The sequence below is a fragment of the Hipposideros armiger genome, unplaced genomic scaffold (genome assembly GCF_001890085.2).
Source record: "Hipposideros armiger isolate ML-2016 unplaced genomic scaffold, ASM189008v1 scaffold_408, whole genome shotgun sequence".
Classification (NCBI taxonomy): Eukaryota; Metazoa; Chordata; class Mammalia; order Chiroptera; family Hipposideridae; genus Hipposideros; species Hipposideros armiger.
In genome coordinates, this window is record NW_017731758.1 from 1,645,914 (window position 1) to 1,655,755 (window position 9,842).

A 9,842-nucleotide genomic window follows, 5' to 3' on the forward strand; every position below is an offset into this window, starting at 1 on the left:
AACCGGGGCCCTCTGGCGTCCCAAGCCAGCTCTTAACCAACTGAGCCACTCGGCCGGCCCTCTGCCTACTTTTTAATTACATATTCCCTAATTTAAAGATCACTTCTGTGTGGAACATAAGCTACAAGGAAATGCCATGTTGTCCTGTCAAATCTCTGACAGGTTTTGAACTAGTAACCAATTTTTTTGAAAAGCCTTATTTCACCAGGGCTCTGGAAAAAGTTTTTGTGGGAAGTGGGTGAGACAGATTCTCTGGGAACTCATGCCTCTGCCACTTCCAAAATTATTTTCCCTTTTGGTGAGAGCACTGTTACTGACCAAGAATATCTACTTTTCCTTTTTGTTCTCCTGGATCTCAGCTTCTGAGTCCCTCAAACAGACAGCTCTTTCTGATAGATCTCCCCCCTGTAAAACTACACATTTTACTGACATGTTGAAATCATATAATCCTAATTGTGACTTCACAGCTTAGCCACACATTTGGAACTCTCACTCTATGAGATTGCTAGTTTCTTTGCTGTTTTCCCTAAGGTTTTTAATCAGGTGTCCAAGGTTGCTGCTGTTCGCATCTAGCCCATACCTCCTCCTCCCTTTTATGCTTGTGTGCCTTTGCAGTTTTCCATGGCACCTCTCTTCTTAGTGAACCTCTTCCTGGGGGGATTTTGCTTTGTTATACAAAAATCCGCTTTATGCTGAGTTGAGGAAGTGGCTACCCTAGAAAGGCAGCCTGAAGATTAGACCCAAGCAAGTCCCCCGGGGGTCTGAGGAGGCGTCTTGAGGGCTTGAAGGCAGTTAGTCAAGTGCTGTTTGATGGCAGGCGAGTGGGGTGTGATGGGAGAGGGCATGGCACAGCACTGGCTATACAGTTTCACACAGAAGCTTATCAAAGGCACTGATGCTCACGCCTCATCCCAACTAATCTGAATTTCTGTAGGTGAGGCCTGATGTCTGTGCTTTTCTTGGTTTTAGTGATGAGAAATTTCAAACACGTGTTAAAAACTGAAACAATAAACACCTATTCACCATTCAGCTTCAATAATCACTGATATTTTGTTATATTTTGGTGTGTACATGCATGCATGGGAACATATGCGTGCATGCAGACACATAAATATATCACATTTAAATATAAACATTTACATTTATAAATAAATAAATATGTAAATAAATTATATATGTAAGTTTATACGTAGGTGTATTTTTCTGACAGTCATATATGATTCTTCTTAAATATCAAACATAATTCTTAATATCATTTGCTATTCTGTCTATATTCGGATTCTCTGTCTTTCCTTTCCTAGCTATGTTTTAATCCAGGATCCAAACAAAATTCATACATTGCATTTGGTTATTGTGTCTCATTAGTCTCTTCCCATCTGGAACAGTCTTCCCAAATCCTTCCTACCCTGTGATATTGCCTGTTTTAAAAACCTAGCCAGTTGTCTCATAGAATATGCATATTCATGATTGATCTGAGTGCTTTCTCAAAGTATTAGCTGATTTGTGCCTCTATCCCTATAGTCTCTGTAGTAGGGAAGTTAAGACTAAATGGTTGATTAGATTCAGATTAGTCATTTTTGTCAAAGATGCCTCATAGATAATGCTGTGGACTTCATGTTACAACACACTGGAGGCCCATAAGGTCACCGTCATTGATGCTCAAGGTGATGATGCCCAGATCTCTCCTTAATGCAGATCTCAGCATCCAATTATGATCCTTGCGTGAATCAACTGTTTCATTAGTCTTCATTACCGGTTGTAGAATTTGAGTTCTAATCCTAAGATTCTTCTCCCTCCATTAGTTGAAATGAACTACATCTACTCCCCAAAAGGCAGGGTAAAGGTACAGTTATCTTCCTTTGACTACCAGTGTTCAGAGTAAGGGTGTGTAACAGTTATATCCAGTGGTTGTAAATGAGTTGATTTTTAATTCATTTTTTGGTATAACTGTGAGTTTATATTATTTAGCCTATATTTTGCAATCAAATATAGCATTGTTTTAAAATTTTGTTTTGTTTCTCTAAACTAGCTCAGTGAGTCCTTCTGAAAAGCTCCATTAGTGTTTGAGCAATTATTTGTTTTCTAAAACAAAATGTCCAGAAAAATTCATCTTGAGCTTTTCTCAGCATAGATAGACCTGGCATTTATCCAAGGAGCCCAGGACGCTTTGAGTGTGGAAAATAGCTTATAACAAATACCTAGGTGATGCAGGATCGCATTGCTACTAGATCCCAGATTTAACTTTTTTGAACACAAATGTCTTTTTAGCAAATATTCCAGTCCAACATATATTTCTTATCCTTTGCTTGTTTGGCTAATATCAATTATTACATAGTTCTGTGTCTTTCAGATATAGTGTTAGGAATACAAATATGTGTTAGATACAGTTTTCTGAAGCAAACCACTGAAAAGTAAACAGATGACAAGTAAAATAAGAGATGAACCACAGTTCCTTTTGCAATAAGTAGGAAAATTTTGTCATTCATGAAGAAAAATATTATATGTATAACACTGGGTTTATGGTGTGAAAAGAAAATAAAGAAAACTCTACCTATTTCCCCCCAAATTGATGTAATAAATAAAATTTAAAAATCAATTTAGAGTACAAAATAATTTTGATCATTTTCAAGGATGAAAAACATCACATAAACGAATTCATATTTAATGAATTCATATTTAGTGAATATTTAATGAATTACTATTTAATGTAATTAAATTTAATCTCATTATTTAGTTTAAATAATTTATAAATGTTCTGAAGAAATGCTATAACATAACCCATCAAATTCACTGAGAATATTTTTATATATACTGAATCCAGAAGTGAGATTAAACACCTTTTTGATAACTAACAGGTAATTCTATCTATAGTGCTGAGGAAGGCAAAAATTCCTCCTTTGCCCTGACATGCCTCTGATACACTTGAACCGTAAAACTCTGTTTCCCGTGTGTCCTGTAATTTCTTACATGTGAGCCTTACTCATGTAGTTCCATCCTCCCAGAATGCCTTCCTTTTCTTCTACTTCTGAAGCCGAACTCCATCTTTAAAGCAAGTCTGAGTACCAGCTCCTTCATTAAGACATCACTGCTCCCATCTTGCACCAACTACCCACAAACACACATTAACAGTTACATCTCATTTTATGCATTAAACCATAACCAGTGTTTGGAAGTGTCTAGGGCATAGTAAGTGCTCAGTAAATACTTGTATAGCACTTTCCTTATTTCCTTTCTTTTATTCTCTTCCTCAGAAGCCAGTTGCTTTGTTATCCTCATTTTTGAATACCCTATCGTGCTCAGAATGTGTATTGAATTGAATTTTACTCACTATTAAAAATGTAACGGTCAAAATGCAATTGGACAAATCAAGCCAAAAGAGACTTGCCAAATTTCTGGCTGTCTTTCCTTAGAATTCAGGCCTGCTTCTTCAACATGGTTTTTTATCAGTTCTGACCTGAACATTAAATATTATGCCATTTATTTAAATTCCATAACAACTTATCGGCAGTACCATGGATCCAGAGAGGGATCAGCAACTAGGACAGTTTGCCGAAATTCTATACCCAACTCTGCTTCAGACTTTTATGAAAGTTGTCCTATAACTGTGTCTCATATAAAGTATAACTAGTACTCATCAAACTGAAGTTCAAAAGTGGATAAAACTCCCCAGAGTTCCAAAATCATGTGTTACAAGGCATGCTAGAGCCTAATCAAGAGAAAAAATCCATAGGACGTTAATGTGTATTGCTTAAACTCTGAAACAGTCCACACCATAGATATGTTTCTTAAAATGGCTCTATGGGCTATTCAGAATATCCTCAGCACAGGCACGGGCCACCTCATCCATTTTCCTCACTCACAACTACTATTTAACAGAATATGATTTTAGTGTAAATAAATATGAAATGAGTACATAGTTAATAATAAATATTAAATGAGTACATTTTATTTATTAACTAAAGCCATAATGTATTTTCTCTATGTTCTCAAGAAAGCACATAAGTATATTTTCTCTTAAACCAGCCCTGTTGGGCATATGTGAAGCTACTATTTATAAACACAAACAGAAATGTTTGCATACAGCCATCTATCTTGTGATCATGTTCTTTAGGGATCAAGCTTTTTCAGTTATTGAGAGTGATTTAATGTTAGATCCTATATATTCTTAGCGGTACATGCAAATTTGTTTCTGTACCTTGGCATCAATCACTCTGCACTATGCTGTTTTACTGAACAAAAAATATTCAAGTTAAATGTTTTTTATAAAGGAAGTTGAATTTCTGTAGAAAGAATTTCTTTTTGAAGCTGAATCATTTTTTTGAGCTGCTTCTCTGTAGTAATCTTGTGATCCAATGTAAAATCTGTTGATCTGTTTGAATGTAAAACAATGTAGGTAGAGACCCTGTAATCAGTGTATTCACCACAGCCTGGAATCTTATCACTATCTTCAGTGAATGTTTATTGAATAAGCAAAATATTGATTGTAATATGTGATGTTGGCATTTACAATTACTAATAGATGGTAATATTGATCATTTAAATGCATTCTGTGGTTAATCCAGTATTTCATGATATTCTGACCACCTAACTCATCTGGTTGAGCCCACTGAAATGCTCTGAAACTTGAGTTTAAAACAATGACAGGCACTCCCATTTAATCTTTTCCACTTAAAATACTACTGGTTCTGGATCACTGCATGTATTGCAGGAACAATGTGTCAGCCTTGCCCTGTTGAAAAAACACAAGAATTGAAACAGTCTTCACGTCCCAGTTAGCTGTATTAACAGAGTAACATTTCATGCTTTTAGAAATCTACTCTCCCATAATGCAGAAAAGCTCTTCAACAAAACTAGTGATTATAAGTGATAAAATGCCTGACGATATCTTAGAATTTCTAGTAACTAGGGATTCATAAACATTTATAATCAAACTAGACTTTTTTTTTCACTATTTTTTCAAATATTGGGAGGCATGAAAATGGAATAAAATAGGTCAGTGGTTCTTCCTGAAAAAAATTTAATTGGCTCCCATAGAGGTCAACCATGGTCAATTAAATGATCAGGGGAAAATATCTAATTATTCCTCTAGACCTACTTAATCATGGCAGCAATTTTCTTCTTTTCTCTCAGAAAAAAAATAAAAATAGAAGAGACTTTGCCTGAAAAAAATGGAAATACTTCGTTTTCAGTTAAAATGTGGAATTCTAACCCCTAGCAGCAGATCCTAATACACTGCCTTCAGGACACAATCATTAGTTAACTGGCATTAAGAATTGAGCCAACTAGCCTCATTTTTCTAAGTGACTTAGCAAATGTCCTCTCAATCAAAACAGCATGGCAACAGTTTGGTGGAGCAGAACATCCTTACATGAGAAGATTGATATTTTCCTTGCATAAATTATATCTTGCTATACACCCTGGACTTGGATTTTGGACACAGTCCTTGCTGTAACCTAATTTTGATTCTGGAAACCTGTTTGACTCTTGATTTAATCCATAAATATCTCTTTATGTTTGTAAATGGGGCATTGTTGCAGAGCTTGTGATTTCAGGGGGAAAGAAAGCCCTCATGCTGGTGGCTGCTGAAATTTCATCCTTTTTCTTACAGTGTTTAATGTTACTAGAATACAAGTGCCTTTGAGAAAGAGAGCTCTTAAATTACCAGTCACTCCAAGCCAACGATGAATGAATGAATGCTGCTAATTGTGTGACCCAGGGCAAGTTACTACAGTTTTTTCCTTCAGTTTTCCTGCCTGTGAAATGTAACAAGGACTGACTCTGGGTGGTGAACACACAATGTGATACATAGATGATGTATGAAAGAATTGTAAACCTTAAATCTATGTAACTTTGCTAACAGTTGTCACCCCAATAACCTTTAATTAAAAAAATGTAACAAGGATAGGATTAACTACTATTGTGAGTTATGATTATGCAGATATTGTGGGGATTAAATGAGTGAAGTGCTTAGTTCAGTGCCTGGCAGGCACTGCTTATTCAATAGACATTAGTTGCTATTATTTTCATTCTTACTGAAACTTCTTTGCAACTTCAGTACAAGTCCAGAGCTTAGCTCCTAGCAAAATCTTGTTGGTGAATATAATGACAATGTTCTTATGGCTGGTTTAGGGGAAAGAATGGAACCAGGAGGATTGTAGGTCCTTGGGTATACTGAAGATAAATGTATTGTTTCAAGGTCTTGATGTTGGTCTTCCTGCTTGGTGACTTTTTATTTGTGGGAAGAGGGTGTTAGTGTGAGGAGGGGTGTTACAGGGATGGCAAACAATAAAAATAAAGTGATACATGGGAAGATTCCACAGTAGGGAGCTGGAGAAATGAGATTGAAGCTCAGCATCTGTCACTATCTTGCTGGATGACTAGGGTAAATGCCCCTGGATCCCAATAATGCAGAAGGACTTAGTGGCTTTTGACAATAAAATGCCTTTTGCTAGAATTTGTTACATTTTGTTCTTATTACTATGGGTGTAAAGTTCCCTTAAAATGGTTTAACTGGGAGCATTTAGGAGATAGCTGATACATATGTTATCATTTGCACAAATAAATCACTCATGTCCAGTTTATTGGAACAGTTTTCAATAGTTGTTTTTTTTGTTTTGGTTTTTTTTGTTTGTTTTTTAAATCATCCCTTAAGTATTTGGCAACTTACTTCTGTTGGGGGTTGTCTTTCACAAAGATAGGAAACATTGGTAGAATGTTCACAGTTACTGTTCTTGAGGGATGTATGTTGTATGTCTGATTCTTAATTATCTACAAATTTTTATACTCTCTGGAAATGCCCTTTGCTTTGGAAACAAACACAGAGTGTGTCTGAGATTAGGAATGGCATGCTCTATTGACTTTATAAAACTGTACCTTGATGCTTATGTTTGGCAGACAATTTAAAAAGACTTAAATAGTGAATTTGAGCCACATTTCTTTTTGTCAGGTGTATCTATGATGTATCTGTTTGCTCATCTTTACTTTTGGGTTTCTCTGTTTACCATATTATATTCTGTTGATTTGAAATATGATTATAGGGAAAAAAATGTTCCCAAAGAACACTTCTCTGTATGAAAGGTCATTGCTAGAAGGCCAGGGCCTAAGTGGAAGGGAAATGAGGAGTTAAGTGTACAAAGGAGGCTACTCTAAATTGGCTGCTGAATCATTTGGGCTCCAAACAACTCACCTCTTGCTGAGTCTCACCAAAGTATCAGGTTCCCCAAGCAATGATCTGTCTGTTAGTGCTCAGACATTTAGTTCTGATCTTTAGAGACTGATGTTACTGTTACTACTGATAAGCCTCCTCTGTGCACTTGACATTGTTGGCTGGATAGGTAGTCTGGAAGCACCACCATCAGCTCTGCAAAGCCAGGAATCTGCTGCTATTGCAGATTGGCCTAGAGACCAATCAATCCCCCTCCCCCTTGTTTTTACATCACCCAGAGGGCTTGGCTGTTTGCTCAAGGTTAGAAAATAAATGGCTCTCCCCATGTGTTACACTATTAGAGTGGGTCCCACAGCAGCACAGCTTCTGACCAAATCTACAGATTTTGGAAAGACAGCTTTATTGGTTTACACATATAATACTTTGTCTCCTGAGACACAGTCCGCTAACATGGCTTGGTTTGGGAGGCGGGGCAGAGCATGGCATCTGCAATCTTTTCATCCTGTCCTTTGATTCTTAGGCCTTAGTCCTTAGGCTTCTCATGCCACACATTTATGATTAATTCTTTTTCATAGGATAAATAGAACCTAGCTTTCATCTTCCCCTCCTCACCTTACCCCAATTCATTAAGCATGTCTACATATGCCTAAGTCTCGATTTAAGATATGAGTCACAGCGATATTATAACTTACAAGAAATATATATTTGGTCATTTAGATGACCACAATTCTTGGCTAACACAGCTCCCTGAACTGTTGGAATTTCTTAAATGTTGAGAGTAGAAAATATGTATTTTGCTATGTTAATGAGATGACTTTTGGAAAACACCTAAGGATGGGATTTGTTGCCAATGAAACCAACTATGTGATTAGAAGGTTGGAACTTTCAGTTGCACCCCTGTGACCTCCAGGGAGGAGAGAAGGGAGGTTGACTCAATCACCAGTGGTCAATGATTTAATCAATCATGACTATGTAATGAAGCCTCCATACAATCCCAAGAGGATGGGGTTCAGAGAGCTTCCAGGTGCTGAACTACTGGAGATGCAGGGAGAAGGGCTCACTGCACTTCCCACGTACCTTGCCCTATGCATCTCTTCCATCTGGCTGTTCCTGAGTTATGTCCTTTTATAATAAACCAGTGACCTAGTAAGTAACATGGTTCTCTGAGCACTGTGAGCCATTCTAGCAAATTAATTGAGCCCAAGGAGGAGGCTGTGGGAACCTCTGTATTATAGCCAGTTGGTCAGAAGTGCAGGTGACAACCTGAACTTGTGATTAACATTCTGAGTTGGAGGGGGTCATTGGAACCTCTCATCTGTGGCCAGTCAGAAATACAGGTCAACCTGGGCTGGCATCTGGAATCTGAAGTTCTTGTGTTAGAAGGGGGCAGTCTTGTAGGGCCAAACCCTTAACCTGTGGAATCTGAGGTATCTCTGGGTAGATAATGTTAGAACTGACTTGAATTCTTGGACACTCTGCTGGTGTCCTGAGAATTGTTTGTTGCTGTGGGAGAATACCCATTGGTGGAATTTTCTGGGACCCCAATTAAGTCACTTTTTTGCTTTCTTCAGAAGGCTCCTCAACCCCATATACATTCATGGATGTGAAGAAATATTCTAGGGAGAGCAATTTTCCTGGACATATCTGAATATCAAATCTCACATCAGTAGAGTCCTGTTAAAAATAATAACTTGTATATCATCATCATTTTATTAATAATTTCAAAAACAAATATTATTTATTAATTTGATCAGAAAACAAAATACTGATAATCATGTATTAATCAACAAATAATTTAATAACATAGTACATTTTAATAACAAAAAGATTGCATCACTGAAGTATGTGTAATGAATGGGAAAGAACTTTGACTGTAGAGCCAGAGAAAGCTGAGTTTGAATGCCTCCTGGCTACTTGCTAATTATGACTTCGAGTAAGCTACCTACATTTTTTTAATTGAATATATTTGACATATAACATTTTGTAAATTTAAGGTGTCCATTTTTGAACATGAAAAAATGGGGCCATTGTTATACAATATTGTCTTACAATATTTGTTATAAGAATTAGGTGATAAAACCAAATAAAGTTGCTAACACAGTGTGTGTTCCAAGTAGGTGCTTAATAAATTAGACCTATTGTCATTGTCACTGACAATCCAGTTTTAAGAAATAACGTGTGGTTAAGAGGCAGGAGGCTGAGGACTTGAGGAAAGAGATGTGGAGAGACCTAGAGAGGACAGTGTTTCTTCCTACATAAATACTCAATTTTAGAAGCACTCTGTTACTTTTGGCCTCTTTCCATTAATTTTGATCCTTGCAGTATATCATGCATTCCTTTTCTTTTTCCACTCCATTTCATTCTCCCTCTGTCTCCATGCTTACTCCCCCTGCAAAAATATGACTTTTAGGACCATGTCAATGTGGTGTATGGTTAGTTGGAGAAGACCTTTAGCTCAGGGGGAGAGAGCGAGCTGCAGTACCCCTTGGCAAAACTTTGAGGTTGCTACCTCGAGAGCTGTGGCTCTCCATGTTGTAGCCTGGACTTTTGCGAAAGGCCCCCTTTCTTTTTTTTTAATTTATTATTATTATTTTTTTTAATTGGGGAATTGGGGGATGGGGAACAAACAAGTTGCTGTCCTTTTGTTCTTCATTCTAGTTGTAGAGGACATTGCTTC